A 17954-nucleotide genomic window follows, 5' to 3' on the forward strand; every position below is an offset into this window, starting at 1 on the left:
TTACAGACTGCGAAGCTTAAATAAACAGGCCTTGCAAGAAAAAAATGGACAAAGACACATATGGAAAAAAACAAGTTAACATTTGAATCTGAATATTTGCACATGGTGCGGTTCCACTGTGCAATGCACACAGCCTGACCTTTGCAGTCAATCAGCCTGTGGGACAAACCATTATCGCTGTGTCCCTGGCTGCTGCTACTGCTGGGTTTTGTTTGTACAAATATTATATCTCCTGAGACCGGTCAAAGCTATGTATGTATGTTGAACTTCCTCCACACCGTACGTAGCCAACCGTTTTAATCGGAAGTGTATGAGAACAACTAAACACAAAAATCAGTTGTATCCAACACAGTGCGTGAATGTAATGCCACGTCTAAACAGGTGAGCGCGGCTGCCGTGTGGAACATTCCATGACGTGTCTCGGTATTTATAACTAAACTACAGGTGAAGTCAGTTCATTTCCTTGTTCGTCTCCGCTGTGTGAGCTGCTGCTGCGATAGCTCCTCTGTGTGCCGTGGCGAGCGACTGAGTGCCAGTGAAGCCATGGGCCATGACGAGCGCGTCTCCCAGTGATTGTGTCGACTGAGAGCTGAGCTGCCCCATCTGCCTGCGCACGTTTGACTGCCCCTCCACGCTGAGCTGCGGACACTCGTTCTGCCTCCGGTGTCTGGACGGTGCCTGGGAGACAGCGAGCAGCTTCAGCTGCCCGCAGTGCCGAGCGGCCTTCCCTGAGCGACCCCAGCTGAAGAGGAACGTGGCGCTCGCCAGCCTGGTGGAGCAGCTCAGAGTTGGAGAGAGGATGGCCGGAGTTGTCTTCTGTGACGGCTGTGATGATGGGGAGACTCCTGCAGTGAAGACCTGCCTGAGGTGTGAGATGTCCCTATGTGAGTCCCACCTGAAGCCTCATCTGAAAAACCCCAAGTTGATGGACCACGTCCTAGTAGCTCCCATTGTCAGCTTGGAGGAAAGAAGATGCAACAAGCACAAAGAGGAGCTCAAATTCTACTGCAAGCAGGACGCAAGCCTGGTGTGCATGGCCTGTACCATTACCGGAGAACATAGAGGGCATGATGTCGATACACTGGAGGATGAGCATGAGACACGGAAGGTGAGTACCTCAGGGTGTGAGAATGGGATCGCTTCAGTTCAAGGTAGCCATTCGGTTTTGAAAGGGAAAGGAAGGGACAGGAGTTTGAGTGCAGGGAGGAGGAGGGTGGGTTGAGGCTTTTTGAGTGAGCTGTGCTGGAGGAAGGCCGTGTTTGGACGTTGCTCGTGAAATTAAGAGCTGTTGTGTTGAACGATCATGTCCCTGTCCCCTGATGTGGCCTCTACAACACCAGGAGTTGAGCTGACAAATTCGCAACTTCCACATCTCATTCAATCAAAAATACCGGGAAGTTGTTGTTCTCATCGCTGAGCCTTGCCTACTTGCTTACAGAATGTTAAGTCAGTCCAGCCTGACAAACTGAGCACTCTTTTGGTGGACAATTATAGAGCCATCACTGTGGAGTGCTCCCTGTGGAGCGTGGCTGAGAGGGGGCCGCTCAGGGAGTGGAGTCTCCTCTGGTGACTTTGTCTCTTGCAGAGTGGAGTCGGAGAGGAGACGCGAGTAGTGGAGGAGAAAAGGAAGAAGGCGGAGGCATCCGTGGGACGGATGAAGGCCGCTCGCAAGGACGTGCAGGTACGAGGCGTGGGCTCTGTTACTCTGTGACTTTTACCCTCCGTGGTATCTGTGACTTCCTGTGAGGACAACTCCGTAGATTCAAGCGAACGTCGTGAGGCGTCAGTGTTTAAAGGAAAGAGCAATACATTATGTAAATTTCTGCTGGAATGTGGATATTAAAATGCAACGTTAATGACAAAGTCAATTTCTAGTACCACTGCAAAGCCGTATACGGGATAACTCGAAATACTTTTACGGGTTTGATAAAATAAAAGTGCATGGGGCAACGATTGTATTGGATTAAAAACTAACACTTAAAACAAGTGTAGAGGTGTAATTGTGTAGATGTATGGGCACGGATGGGTAACAAACACAAGGGGCGTGGTTAGGGCCATACACGGAGGAGGTGCTCGCACCGACGTCCGCACCTACATCCCCCACGGGCCCCTCCCGGGGGCTGAGTGCCATAAAAGGTGGTGAGCCGGAGGGCTCGAGGTCGAGTGTTAGCTTTAACCAGCGAAGAGTGAAGACCAGCTAGAATAGGCCCCGGAGCTCCCCTGGCTCGCTGTCCTTGTCAGGACCGACCAGGGCAAGCCGGTGGCGTGGCCCCGAGAGCCCAGACTGACGTTCTTATAAGAGCCGGTCTGGAGACTCAGGGTGCCGGGATCCCAGCTTGACCAGGGCTGGGATAGGTAGCCTCCCCTAGCTCCGTAGTGGAAGACTCGGGCATAGGTTAGCGGGGTTAGACGTTGTGTCTCCCTGTTAGACGAGTGAAGGGGACGATACCCCTTCAAGTGTTGTGTGTACCCGTTACTGTACACAAGTTGGTATTAATAAAGAAGTGTGCCTCCGACCCCGTCGTCAAAGCCTCCTACTATTTACTACATCTGGGGTCAGAAGTGATCGTTCAACGATGGACACACGAGGGACGACGCGTACCAGGGAGTCGGAGATGGAGGACACCTCGGCCGAATCGGCACCAGAGATGGCCGAGGTCGGATCAGAGCAGCCGGGGCCGAGTACACCCGCGCAGCTACGACAGGAAGGGAGGGATGCATCGGCCGAGGGACTTCGGCTGGCTCACTCCTGCCTGGCGGAGTTGCTCTACGCTGCGGCCGCCACGTTGGAGGAGATAACGCGGCTGGGGGCTGGAGGGGCTGCGCGGGACGACGACGGCAGCCGACGCGCGGCGCCGTTTCCCGCCACCCCGACGCGGCTCGCGGTTAAATTTCCCGCCATCGCTACAGTGGGAGCAGAGGGTGGGGCCGGCCCGCGTCAGGTGACTGCCGAGGGCCAAGCAGAAGCCATGACATCATCAACACCGGCCAGCGTGTCAACAACGGAGCAATCGGCGATGCCATGCTCGCAGCCTGCCCACACTGTAACGATTGCCGGGAACGACGGAGCGCGATCCACGACCACAGACGTCGCGTTACAGCAGCGACTGCCGCCTCTTAAAGAGTTCGTGGGCGCGGACGGTGACTGGGGTGGCTTCAAGAGACGGTTCCTCGCTCATCAGGAGATGGCGAACTGGACGGACGGTGAAGCACTACGCGCGCTGCCAGCGATGCTGGACAACGACGCCATGGCTACCCTCACCTCGGCGCCTAAGGAAAAGCGCGCCACGCTGCACTTGGCGCTGCAGCTACTGTCCGCTGTCTACGGGCCGCCTTCGGACTGCAGGCAGCTGTTCCACGATCGCCAGCGGGGCGCCAACGAATCGCCTCTGGCTTTCCGGACGGCTCTCCTGGCCCTGGCGAAGGCAGCTTTTCCGCAGATGGATGAGGAGGGAGTGGACGCTATGGTGGCGGAAAAGTTGTTGCTACTCGCGGATGAGCTGGACGTCGCCGTCTTGGCTCAAGACGACACAGAGATGTCTTCCCTGCTGGTCGCGCGCCACATCCACGGGGGCTTGCGGTCCTTGCATCGCAAGGCTGCCAAGGGGGTGGCCGGCCATGTCATGGCCGCTCCCGCCCTTCCATCGGTGGAGGTCTGCGGGGTGGAGCGGCGGGAGGAATGGAGATCTGCGGGACCACAGGCTCGGAACGGACCGAGCCGCCAGGAGCAGCCCAGGCCATCTGGGGCACTCACACGCTGCTACAACTGTGGCCTTCAAGGCCACGTGGCTTCAGAATGCCGGGCTCCCCGTCAGCGCGGGGCGACACCTCGTCAGGACGCCGCGCTGTCTCCACCCAAGCTCCAGCAGAGAAATACGGCGAGTCGTGGCACCTCACACGTTCGGCCCGTGCACACATCCGTCACACACTCACGCGCTGAAACGAACAGGGCTCGCTAATCGCCGGCCGTTGCGTCGGATTGTTCTGAAATGCGGCGAGCGCTCCAACCGGGCCAGTGGTCGGAGCTCGCCCATCGTGTCATTGCAGCGTCAGCGGGGTCGTCGGTCGTGGTCGGTCATATTGATGGGGTTGAGGTGCGGATTTTAATTGACACGGGAGCATCGGCGACCATTATATCTGATTTGATTTATAACATCCTTCCCGTTCAAAGTCGTCCTTTGCTCCCCGTTGACGTGCCATGCTATGCTGCTAACGGGGGCTCGCTGGGCATCATTGGGCAAATCCGCGCCAAAATTTGCATTGGGGACATTAAATTATCCGGCCCTGTATTGGTTTCCTCCTCGCTGGCGGTTCCGTGCCTGTTGGGGACGGATTTCTTGGCCAAAATGCCTATCCGTATATTGATCGACCAGGGGTGCATCGAGCTCCCGTCGGGCCGACGTGTAACATTTTTGTCTTCCCCCGCCACGGAGCGTCGGGCGTTTGCGACCGTGCAGGCGCTCGTGGCAAAAACTGTACGCGTACCCCCGGGGGCTCAGATGCTCGTCCATCTTAGGTTGCGTCGGCCGTTTGCTGAGGGGGTTGCGGATCGGGGGGTCTTGTTGGGACCATCTCGAGCTGGGGTCAATGGACCCAATTTGCTAGCGGCTCAGACCATGGTGAAATGGGATGGGGACCCCTTCATTGCAGTCCTTAATGTGTGATCGCGAACGGCCGTGGTTCCTCAAGGGACCGTGCTTGCACACGCAACGCCGGCACCCTATGAGGAACCACTCGTGGGTCAGGTAAGCACTGATCCTCCGTCGCGACCACATTCGGACTGTGATGACGGATGGCTGGATGCGCTTTGCGCGGGATCAGTGGACCTGTCCGACTCACAGCGTGGGAAGCTGCGAGTTCTCCTGAAAGAGTTTGCCGACGTTTTAAGTCAACACAAATTTGATATTGGTTGTACTGAACTGCTGCGACACCATATTGACATGGGTGACAGCGCGCCAATCCGCCAAAATCCTTTTCGGTTGAGTCCCGCCGAAAAGGATCATGTCAAATCGGCCGATGATGACATGCTAGCCGCCGATATCATATCCCCTTCCAACAGCCCATGGGGCGCACCCATCGTTTTGGTGAAAAAACATGACGGCTCACTGCGGTTTTGTGTCGACTTTCGGCAGTTGAACAAAATTTCAGTGGCCGATGCATACCCGCTTCCTTGAATGGATGAGTCGCTCGATGCCTTGGCGGGGGCGCGATTCTTTTCCACCCTGGATTTACTTTCTGGATTCTGGCAGCTTCCTCTGGATGACGAATCAAAACCTAAGACTGCTTTCCGTACACCGCACGGCCTTTTCCAATTTAACCGCTTGCCGATGGGCTTACATTCTGCGCCGGCAACTTTTCAGCGGTTAATGGAACTGGTCTTGGCGGGCTTGCAATGGGATTCGTGTTTAATTTACTTGGACGATGTCATCGTCTTTAGCAAAACATTCGATAAACACCTCCAGAGGTTGCGTGCTGTTTTTCTCAAAATGCAGGCTGCCAATTTGAAATTTAAACCGCAGAAGTGCCATTTGCTCCGCGAATCGGTGCGGTATTTGGGTCATATTTGTGGACGCTCGGGGATATCCACTGATCCCGCCAAAACGGAATGCGTCAGCTCCTGGCCGACTCCCACCTTGGTGGGGGAGGTCAGGAGTTTCATTGGGTTCGCGTCGTACTACCGACGGTTTGTGGCTGACTTCGCTATGATCGCGAAACCCTTGCATGCCTTGACGTCCAAGGGAGTCAGGTTTCGTTGGGGGCCGGAGGAGGAGGCTGCTTTTCGCGCCCTCCGGGATGCCCTGGTGGGGGCTCCGCCGTTGAATTATCCCGATTTCTCACAACCCTTCTTGCTCGAAACAGACGCAAGTAACACGGGCATTGGGGGTGTGCTGTCCCAGCTCATTGGTGGCATAGAGCATGTGGTGGCTTATGGTAGTCGGGTGTTGTCTCCGGCGGAACAATGGTACTGCGTTACCCTTCGGGAACTATTGGCGATTGTTCATTTCATTCAGCAGTACCGCCCGTATCTGTACGGTCGACGTTTCACCGTCCGTACAGATCATGCGGCTCTGCAGTACGCCCTGCGGGTTCAACAACCATCGGGGCAGTTGTCTCGATGGTTGGAGATTCTCCAAGACTACGAGTTTGTCACCACATATCGTAAGGGCGTCCGCCACACGAACGCTGACGCTCTGTCGCGGTTGCCGCCCACTTCAGAGTGCGCTTGCCTCTTGGGTTCGGGGCGTTGTAGGCCCCCAAACGTGACCACGGATTCGGTCCTCGTGGCCGCCGCCGATGCGCCTTCAGCTTCGTGTCCTATCGAGCAAGAAGGGAGGGATTCCTTTCTGGGGTTGTCCGTTGCGGAGTGGGGATGCCTCCAAATGGAGGACACCTCCCTCCTCGCTCTGCGCCGTCGCATCGGGGGGGTTGGTCAGGGGGCGGCGAACGTTGACTCGTGGGGGTTGTTCCAGGGGCTTTTAATGCACTGGGATGGGAAATCCCGCCGCCAACGGCTGGTGGTGCCTGCAGCATTGAGGGGTAAGGTGGTGTGGGCTGCGCATGAGCGGCTCCTGCACTTGGGGACTCACAAGACCCTTGCCATGCTCCAGCTCGATTTCTTCTGGCCGGGCATGGCAAAGGACGTGGGGGATCTCCTGGGGTCGTGCACGCAATGCGCGCAGCGGAAGCCACCGGCGAGGGGGTCCAACCCTCCGCTGCAGTCCATATAGGTTTCCCGGATTAACGAGCTCGTTGCTCTGGATATTCTCGGGCCATTTCCCGCTACACCCAGGGGAAATAGGTACTTATTGACAGGGGTCGAATACTTCACGAGATGGCCCATGGCCTGGCCCCTGGCCAACCAGTGAGGCCTTTGTCCAGGGCTATGTCCTCGACAAGGGTGCTCCGGAACGGCTGCTGACTGACCAGGGTAAGAATTTTTCGGGGAAACTCCTCCGCGAGGTGTGCGACCTCTTGGGTACGGAGAAAATTCGGACCTCCCCATATCACCCACAAACTGACGGGATGGTGGAACGGCTGCATCGGACTATCACGTCCATGCTGTCCCAGCAGGTATCGGAATCCCAGACAGATTGGGACCTTCACATTGCCGGTGTGTTACAAGCCTACAGGATGGCTCGCCATGCGGCCACCGGATTTTCACCTTTCTTTTTAATGTATGGCCGCGAGGCTAACCCGCCTGTGACGACTCAGCTGAAGCTCTCGGCGCCTCAGGCGAAGTCTAAATTGTCCGAACACGTTAAATTTAACATCGGGAAATTAACTGAGGCGCGGGAAGCGGCCGTGCAAAATTCTGAACTCCGCCAGAAGGCGAACGAGAGGCTTAGGCTGGGGCGGGCACATGTGTTCAAATGGAAACCGGGGGACAGGGCATGGTTGCACTGTCCCCAGGTGCCACTGGCGACCTCGTCAAAGCTGGTACGGCCGTGGCGGGGGCCCGTGGAGGTCGTACAGGTCTTGCGGCCGCAATGTGTACGCGTCAAGTGGGAGAGGCGTCGGTGGTACGTGCACCCCTCCAGGTTGAAACCGTTCATTGCGCCGCCCCGTGGTTCGCACACACACACGCATGGCCAAACGTGTGAGGGGTCCACCGACTCCCCGACTTCGCTGCTTTCGCCTAACCTGACATCGACTGTTCCATCTCCAGGTGCACCAGGAGTGACGGGTCCATGACCGGCAACCCCTCCCGGGGGGGTCGGGAGTCACTCAGCAGCGAAGCCAGACACTCTCGCACCCGGACTGTCGACAACCGCCACTGGGCGTGCCGGGACGGGCCCTTGGGACGGGCCCACCGTGAGAACGCGCGCCAAAACGCGCAGACTTTTGTGAGGTCGGCCATTGGGGGGCCCTTGCGGAAGGTGGGGGGAGGCGTCCGGGGTGCGTGTATATATGTTGGTTTTGCGGAATGGGGTATTTATTCGGGGTGGATGTGTCGGGTTATTTTTTTTCCTGTTTTCTGTTGTTATTGTTGTTGTTCTTGTTAAAATTACGCGAGGCACACACGGGTTTGGGGGGTGATGCACCTTTATTGTGATTTGTTGCAGCCGGGGATGGCTGCGGGCTGTACAGGGGGGGGGGGATGTAGAGGTGTAATTGTGTAGATGTATGGGCACGGATGGGTAACAAACACAAGGGGCGTGGTTAGGGCCGTACACAGAGGAGGTGCTCGCACCGACGTCCGCACCTACATCCCCCACGGGCCCCTCCCGGGGGCCGAGTGCTATAAAAGGTGGTGAGCCGGAGGGCTCGAGGTCGAGTGTTAGCTTTAACCAGTGAAGAGTGAAGACCAGCTAGAATAGGCCCCGGAGCTCCCCTGGCTCGCTGTCCTTGTCAGGACCGACCAGGGCAAGCCGGTGGCATGGCCTCGAGAGCCCAGACTGACGTTCTTATAAGAGCCGGTCTGGAGACTCAGGGTGCCGGGATCCCAGCTTGACCAGGGCTGGGATAGGTAGCCTCCCCTAGCTCCGTAGTGGAGGACTCGGGCGTAGGTTAGCGGGGTTAGACGTTGTGTCTCCCTGTTAGACGAGTGAAGGGGACGATACCCCTTCAAGTGTTGTGTGTACCCGTTACTGTACACAAGTTGGTATTAATAAATAAGTGTGCCTCCGACCCCGTCGTCAAAGCCTCCTACTATTTACTACACAAGTAAAGATTGTGATAAAATATAATATAAATCTTAGCTCTTTAATTCTAGAACACAAGAGATGACTTGAAGAGATATTACAGGTAATGCAGGGAAAACGTCTCATCACGCATCCAAGCGTAGAGACAGTGCGTGGACTAGCGACCACGAATGGTTAACTTCAGGTGTGGAGACATTATAGGAGACGAGTGGTAACAACAGAGACAGTAACCACACCAGGCCAGGAAACAAAGAGGGGAACGATTGAATATTCAGGAACCTGCGAGAGAGTTTGAGAAGTGGGGCATGGGCAGGAGTGGTGGCATGGGCCACGCTGGAGGATAAAAGGGGGCTAGAAGCAGGGTTCTGGGCTGCCGTGGGGATCGGGGTCGATGCTGTCATCATTGCCATCGCTGCCGGCACTGCGTCGTCAGTCATCGCGATATAGTCCGTCGTTGCAGTATAGTCAGTCGTCGTTATGTCCTCAAGTCGTGACTGTGTCATCGAGCCGACGCTGTGAAAATGTCAAGAAATAAATAAACCCTCTAAAGTCAGTGTCTCCGACGTCATTACACAAGTATAAATTAGACAATGCATACTTAATTAAATGTTGAAACTGGTTTCACTTGTATTGCAGTTTGCGTTCATTGTGATGTATTAATTGCTGAATCTTGGTGTCATGCGTATAAGGCAACCGATAATTATGCAATTGCGTATACTTTTAATATTTCTGCAAGGAAATGGGTCTGAGCCTCGTTGCTATCAACCGCATGGATTTATATTCTAACCAAATATATGACATACAAGAGAGCATTTCATCATATAGAGAACTTGACGCCTTTGACCAGTGTAGCTTGCAATGGAGACTTCACATTCACTCTGCGAGCTTTTCTCAAATACCGGAGTCCATCGGTGAACAGCACGACAGCCGCTGTTTGAAGCAGTCACAGCCAGGAGGATTTGGCTCTGTGGATACCTTACATAGGCCGACATGTTGGCTCATCACATCAGAGCTCTGCGTGGAATCATTGACGGCCTTCCTCGCTATTGGAGCTGGCCCAGAGGCAGGCAGAGGCTGACCTGGACGCACACAATTGAGGCCGATCTCAGGCACTCTAATCTAGGTGGCCTGCTCTTGGCATGGAGTGGAACCCAGGACAGGGTTGCCTGGCGATGTACAGTGAGGGAAAAAAGTATTTGATCCCCTGCTGATTTTGTATGTTTGCCCACTGACAAATAAATGATCAGTCTATAATTTTAATGCTAGGTTTATTTGAACAGTGAGAGACAGAATAACAACAACAAAATTAGGAAAAACACATGTCAAAAATGTTATAAATTGATTTACATTTTAATGAGGGAAATAAGTGTTTTACTCTCTCTCAATCAGAAAGATTTATGGCTCCCAGGTGTCTTTTATACAGGTGTAATGGGTTCTGGAGACACTTGTAGAGGTAACTTCTTTATTACAATCCAACACTCCAACAGTCCTGAGACTCTGTTACAGCCTAGGTACACAGCCTAGATACACTACTCTGGCTACGCTCTGGAACTCGCCCTCACAAGGACGTAGAGCCGGGAGTTCCAGAGTCCCACCACTGGCCCTCACAGCGTCCCAGAGTCCTCAGATGGCTTGTCTTGGGTCTTGGGTCTTGAGCTACAACTGGTCCTCATCGTCCAGGGAGCTCCCCTTTTATGCCTAGTACCCAACGAGGGGTGAGGCCGTGTGCGCCCCCAGATATCCCACAGAGCACACACAGCCCCCCCCCCCCCCCCCCCCCCCCCGTTGGTGGCGCCAAGGGGCTTAAGCGCCTGGGCCGCCCGGGAACCCAGCGCCTGGCGCCAAGGGGCTTAAGCGTCTGGGCCGCCTGGGAACCCAGCGCCCGGCGCCAAGGGGCCCAAGCGCCTGGGCCGCCCAGGGTCCCAGAGTCCCCCAGCAGCCCCTCCCATGTCACTACATTACCCTCCTCTATGTAGCCTCCAGCCGTCCCGGCTGTCAATAATTAGAAAGTTTAAATTAACGAAAGGGAGAGAAAAAAATACGCGAGCCTCAACAGGAAAAGAAGAGAGAACAAGAAAGCAACCATAAATACCCTAACCAACCTATACACTTTACACTATATACAAGCGTCAATCAACAAAAAGGTGAAGCAATGACACGTGAACAAATGACCCGCGGCACACCTAACCCTCCTCGGGATACGCATAATAAACGGGGAATTAACAACAACAAATATACAGATTCCGACGCGTTGGATGCAAAACCACCGCATGGATGGCAGGGTTCCATACCACCCTGCCAGCCTCCCATCCGTCAGGTGGAGAGAAGGCGAAGACGAACATGTCTAGCATCCCTCTGCACACACTAATCCGGACGTACTGGGCAAAGAAGTCGCACTTCAGGGCTGCTCCAGTATCTACATTTTAATATATAGATATATAAAATTGACATGACACAAACTAAATAAATCTGCCTGCTCCTGTCCAGAAATGGCAGACGCACGCGCGAACCGCATCTCCACGGCGTCCCGTGCTTGCGTTCCAGCAGCCCTCAATGAGGACCACCACCGACATTACATGTCACTCGTTAGCACCCCCCGCCTTTCCGACGTGGCGTCTCCATCCTAAAACCGTGCACGTCGGCCATATCGGGGGGGAATTTCCATGTTACCACCCCACCGCCTTTCCGACGCGGCGTCACAACCAGTAGCACGCGTCGGCCATATCGGGGGGACTTCAACCCAGTCTCTCTCCAAGACTCGCATCGCAGCATATAGCTGTACCGACCGAGCTGAGACGACCCATCGTTCACTCACTGCACCACATGCACCCTAACAACTGAGGGATACAGTCCCAACGTAAGGTGACAACTACACCTGAACACTACGAATCTCCAGCCCACTGTTTCAACGCGTCTCCGAGTGTTTCAATCTCCGGGCCGTCAGGGCGAGCCTACAGCTCCAGACGCACCACGGAGGGTCTCAACCTCCGGGCCGTCAGGTCAAGCCGTCAGCCATTGTATGGCGGGACCACACTCTCCGAGCCATGTGAGCGCACAGCCCACTAGGCTAGACATGCCACGGAGTGTTTCAATCTCCGGGCTGTCAGGTCAAGCCGTCAGCCATAGGATGACGGGACCACAACTCTCGTGTTAGACACGCAACACCCACTGGGCTATCCTGGTCAGGATCTGCACCCCAAGATATTTGAGAGCCAGCACGACAATTCCAAATCCTTGGCAGCATGTTACCATCTCAAGATAAATGCCCCATACAGTCTATACATCGTTAACAATGACAGCACAAGCTATACATTAACAATCACGAACAAAGCTCAATACAAACCATACATTGTTAACAATCACAAGCAAAGTTTCGCACACACATTGACAAAACTCACGAGCGAAGCTCCACACAGTTTACCCAACAACAATCACGACTCCCCGACGACAACGAAGAAAATGTCAACAAAAATCATTAATCCAGAGCGCGTAAATGGACGAAGTGTCAGGGGCCTGGTCTCCCGACCTCCAACCTTTGGCCAGAGCAAAGGCGACGACCAGCCTGTCGATCGATGTGCCGGCCCCGGCGCCGGTTACAGTAAGAATGGCGCCCTCACTGTCCGGTCGCAGCGCTGATGATGCGGTATGCTAGGTTGAAGCCACCTGTCGTCCGGCGGTGAAGGTCGCAGCGCTGATGATGCGGCGTTGTTTGGTTGGACCACGCTGGGCCCGGAAGTGACGTTGCTCCCAGCGGTCATTGCTCCCCCCGGCGGAAGTGACGACACACCCGGAAGCATCCCCCACATTTGTGGCGGGAATGCCGGTGGCAGGAATGGCGGTGGCGGGCTCGGGCGAGCGCTGCGCCTCTTCCCTCCCTCCCGACATCGCATGTGAGCGCCGCATCTCGCCCAGAAGGGAGGCGGTGACGCAGAGCAGCTGTGTGAGGCGAAGCAGCGCCTCCTCCATCCCTGCTCCCGACGCTGGAGAGGGGACGGTTGGCGGAGCAGACAGCTGCTCAGCCGGCGGTGCAGCGTCGTTGTAGGCTGGCGGTGCAGCGTCGCTGTCGGCCAGCGCCCGGCGCCAAGGGGCCCAAGCGCCTGGGCCGCCCAGGGTCCCAGAGCCTTCCAGCACCCCCTCCCCTCCCATGTCACTACACAGGTAACAAGCTGAGATGTATCATGAGCATCGCTACACACCGGCCTGCTAATGATTGATTTGCATCTTCTATCAAGTCACCTTGTGATGGTAATAATAATTTACACCAGTTTAACACTTTTGCGACCAATATTATCCAAAAGAGGTTTTTTGGGGTTAGTTCGTGAAAATATAAATGTGTCATTAAACCTGCCACCACTCAACACAGCCAATAAGTAAAGTTTGTTACATAAACAAAACATTCCAATTAGTTACTAGTTCAGCACACCGGTGTATCGGAGAGTAAACCCACAACATTTACAATTCGAGTATGACGTTTCATCGGTAATTTCAACCAACTTCATCAGGCCACAGCCAAAATTGTGGAGAAATCCTCTGGTTTCGGTGTTAAATAGAGAGATAAATGCGATGTCATTATTTGTGAGCTAATCAGTTGCGTAGACCTGGGGATGGGGGAAGGGTTCATGTATTTATACAAATTACAATTTACATATATATATATTATAGGTTGGGTTATTCACAGTTAATCAGCATACATAATTTACATGTATGTACGTTATGTTTGTACACAAAAAACCTCTTATGGATAATTTACACTCTTTGTGAAACCAGTGTAACATTGAGGCCTTTCCACAACCGACAAGCAAGCAGATTGCTTAACCATATTTTACCAAGTTGGTCAATGGGGGTTGGTGAAGACAGCCCAGCACTCATAAATTACTCACCAAACAGTTTGATGACCACCACACCACCACTGCCCTACCTGGTGATCACCATCATGACGATCCATGGGCAGATAGCCCGTAGTGTCTACTGCCCATGTCGTCATTGGTTTCCACTTTCCTCTCTCTGTCTTGTGCCAATATGCTCTAGTAGTGCCCCATCTTTCTGGCACCAATCTTTAATGTCATCAATACATTCTCTGTGAGGTCTTACTCTCTTTCCGGTTCCTTCCATACTTCTTAACAACAAGACACTTTTCATTTGCCTGTTGTTTTCCTTACTGCATGTGTTCATCTAGTGCCAGTTTATTTCTCATCACTGCTACATCATCAGATATTTTATTACTTCTACGTTGGTCACTCTTTGCTATCTGTTTTACTCCATTTACACCTGATGATGAGTGCTTGTGTTGCGTTCGAAACGTCGTGATTTATTTTAATCTAATTTTATTTTATTTATTTAAATTTTATTTTATTTCCACATACGTGACTTCACCGAAAAAAACAATGAGTATGGATGGCATCTGTTTCAAATTTATCCATGAAAGCATTCGCTATCACTGGTGATAAGGGGGAACCCATGGGAGTACCTTCATTTTGTTTGTAGAAAGTACCATTCCAAGTGAAGTAAGTGTTGGTAAGGCAGTGCCTAACCAGAAAAAGGTGTCAGTTTTGTTGGCAGATAAAAGGGTAAAAAAACAAGTATTATATTTTGCTACTGGCAAAGGAGGTTCCAATGGCAGAGTAGGAACATCAGGATTCAGTCCATGTTGGACTAAATCTTCAATTATTGCTAAGGTGTCAGGCACAGGAACCTTGGTGAACAGAGAAACTACATTAAAGCTGATGAGAAAATAATCTGGAGACAGTGAAATGCCCTTGATTACAGAGACCAAGTGAGCTGAGTTACGTACTGCTGAGGTAGTCTTGGCAGTGAATGGAAGCAAGGTATCATACAGAAAAAGGGCTGTTTGTAGGTAGGTGAGTTGATAGTGTAAACGATGGGCCGAAGTGGAGTACCTTCTTTATGGATTTTAAGAAGACCATAGAATCTTGGTGGTCTAGTAGCAGGTTTTAGGGAGAGCCATTTGAATGGTTCGATGAGAGAAGTCGAACTGGTAATGATATTGTTGGTTTTTGTAGCCAGACGGTTAGTAGGATCTTTGTTGATTTTGGTGTAACTGCCATCATTAAGAAGGTCCTGGATTTTGTTGTTGTATATGGTCTTATCCATGACAACAGTAGCATTGCACTTGTGAGCCGAGAAGATGACTGTCATCTCTCTTTTTAAATTTTGCGAGTTCAGAGCACTCGTCTTTGCTGATATTGTTTTTTCCGAGACCAAGGTACTCTGCAAACCTTCAGGCTACTATCAAAGGTTTGTTCATGAAGCCATCCAGATATATAAACATATACATAACTTCAACCAAGAAGATCATTACAAATTTAACAATCATTGGAAGGATGTTATTAACCAGGTTGTTGCCTTCATATCCGCATCTCCAGTTTCTTCAGCCTCCCACTCCCAACCCTGCCCACTTCCCCCCACTGGCATCACGTCTGCTCATCCCCTAACGCTCTCGCAGCGCTCCCCTCCCCCTACCCCCCCTCTCTATCTGTCCCCCCTTGCTCCTCCCCCTTCTCTTACCTATATATCCTCTTGTCATGGCAGCCCTCTCACCCACTTCAGCAATTGTTTCTTGCTGTGGGTGTCGCACCTGATGACGGATGCTTGTATTGCGCCCGAAACGTCGTGATTTATTTTATACCTACGTGACTTTACCAAAATAACAAAAGAGTACAGATCCCTGCAATCACGAAAACTTAAAATCTAGATTGGTGCTTTTACCGATACCGCAATGAAGCCCTCATATATTGGTCATCTGAAACAAATAACGCTGACGGGAACGCATCCCCATATATACAATAGCATAATGACCCCTTTTAGCGCTGATTCGATAAGCGCTCACTTCTTCAGGAAGCATATTGAGCATTTAGCAAGGTCTACCTGTACTGATAAAATAATGCAGTCCCAAAAGGCCGTGGGGCCAATACATTGTGTACAAAATACTTTTATTGGTGATGTGCAGAGATAAATCTATGAATAAGGTGAATCGTGTGCTTATCTGTTTTTGTAAATAATTTACAGATCCTCACCAATACACTTCTGGATGAAAGTTCTGCAACATCGTGTTGATCATTGAGGCTAGTTGGCCATACTTAGTTACGCGGGTCAGTGCAGGTTGGTGAAGGTAGAGTCAAGCACTGGTTCATATCTCACTCATCACGCAGCTCTCTAATTGTGTTGTAGGTTGGGGAGGGAGCCCAGCCTAGGCTGAGGGGCAAAGACACTCCAGTAATGTGGGGTAGTATCAGCAGCGTGGAAGGATGCGTCGTCAAACCTAGTTTTAATATATGGTAATATTAGGGAGAACAGGTTGCGACTAGGAATTTCCGGAGATAGGAGGTCCTAACATATTCTTAGGTTTTGTCGGTAAAGTCACGTGGGTAAAAAAATAAAATTAATAAAAGTAAAATAAAATAAAAATCACGACGTTTCGGAGGCAACACAAGCTTCCGTCTTCAGGTGGAACCGTCACAGCACGCTTGCTGTATCAAGTAAATGAGAGATTCCAAGAGATACTACCCCTTATATATACTGGTTGAGGGGGGGGGGGGGTGGGCCAGGAACGGCCCACTTTTTTATTATTATGGTAAGGTGCGGCTTGAGACTCCGGCTAGTCTACATAACAAAGGAATGAGCCTTTATTATGGTAAGGTGCGGCTTGAGACTACGGTTAGTCTACATAACAAAGGACTGAGCCTTTATTATGGTAAGGTGCGGCTTGACACTACGGTTAGTCTACATAACAAAGGACTGAGCCTGAGAGGGGGGGGGGGTGCCAGAGTTGTTTAAAGTGCAACTGCTGCTAATGAGACCGAGTCTCTGCCATGTAGATGGTAAAAGCACAAAAACAGGTTAGGAAGAAACAGCCTACTGCTATGTTGTTTGGTGGGTAAAACTTATAGCAGGAAACCAGTGTGTGAAAGAAAGAAACTAAACATGGTAAAGCAAAACTGGCTGTCTATCAGTAACCTGTACAGTAACTCAAGAAAAGTTGTCTGTCAAATAAGATGGTCCAAATATGTGTAGTTAAATCTTTTTTGCATGGTTAATCACATCTTTCCAATGATTACTCAGTTTGTACCCATCATCACGGTTGAAATTATGTCTGTGTTTGTATATTTGTATGGCTTCGTGTACAAACCTTTGATGGTAGCCAGGAGGTTTGCAGAGTATCTTGGTCTCGGAAAAGACAATTTCATGAGAGCCCACAGAGTTGTAGCAATGATTGGCAATGGCCGAAGAATCAGTACTGCCGTGTTTCAGATCTGACTTGTGCTCGCGGACACGATCAGAGACATGACGTTTCGTTTCTCCAATGTAGCAATCACCACAACTGCAACTCAGTTTGTAGACTCCAGGATACTGTAAGTCAGGAACGACATCCTTCACAGATGGAATCAGATCACGGATTTTATGCACTGTACTGAATCGGACTTGGATCTTATGTTTGTTTAGAATTTTGGAGATCTTTTTGGTCACGCCTGCTATGTATGGCAACGTGATAGTTTTGATCAGAGTTTCATGTGGCGGTTTCTGTATGGTGGGAGAAACAGCTTGGTGGATGGTGCGGTCAGAGTATCCGTTCATCCTGAGGGCCCGATGTACATGTCTTAATTCACTGGCCAGATGGTGTTGGTCAGAAATTCCATGAGCTCTGTGGTATAGCGTTTTGATGAGAGCATTTTTTGAGATGGGTGGTGGTGGGAATCCGGTTTCAAGTAGGAATCTGTGTGGGTGGCTTTCCTGTAGACATAATGTCCCAAGGATCCGTCAGGTCTCCTCTCAAACAGAATATCTAAGAATGGTAGTTTACCATCTTTCTCCACTTCCATGGTGAATCTGATGGATGGGTGTCTGGAATTGATGTGGTCCAAGAAGTGGTTCAATGCTGGGAGGCCATGTGGCCAAATGACGAAAGTGTCATCCACATACCTCTTCCACAGGGAAGGACGCAGAGTGGATGCCTGGATGGCGTCTGATTCAAACTTTTCCTTTGGCCAGTACCGTTTTTAGATTGTCAGAAATTGGGATGTTACTCTGATTAACAACGGTCTTGTTAACATCCAGCTTTGTGAGGATGTGATTTCTCAGATTGATGTAGCCCTCAGAGGCATAGGACACATCCATGCGGATGTAGGAAGAGCTGAAATAGCCACTATTCTTAAGAATGCTAAGAAACCCACTAGTAACATTAGCAAAAACGAACGCTCTGAACTCGCGGACCTAACAAAGAGAGATGATATAGTCATCCTCTCGGCAGATACAACAACAAAATCCTGGACCTACTTGTTGGGAGTTACTCAAAAA

The 17954-nt window shown here is 51.7% G+C and overlaps 1 pseudogene; it reads left to right on the forward strand.

The window, feature by feature from the left end:
- The first annotated feature begins 550 nt into the window (after positions 1-550).
- Positions 551-17954, forward strand: part of LOC144947554 (E3 ubiquitin-protein ligase TRIM11-like) — a 33607-nt pseudogene continuing 16203 nt past the window's right edge.

This window comes from Lampetra fluviatilis, chromosome 45, assembly GCF_964198595.1.
Source record: "Lampetra fluviatilis chromosome 45, kcLamFluv1.1, whole genome shotgun sequence".
In the NCBI taxonomy this organism is placed as follows: domain Eukaryota; kingdom Metazoa; phylum Chordata; class Hyperoartia; order Petromyzontiformes; family Petromyzontidae; genus Lampetra; species Lampetra fluviatilis.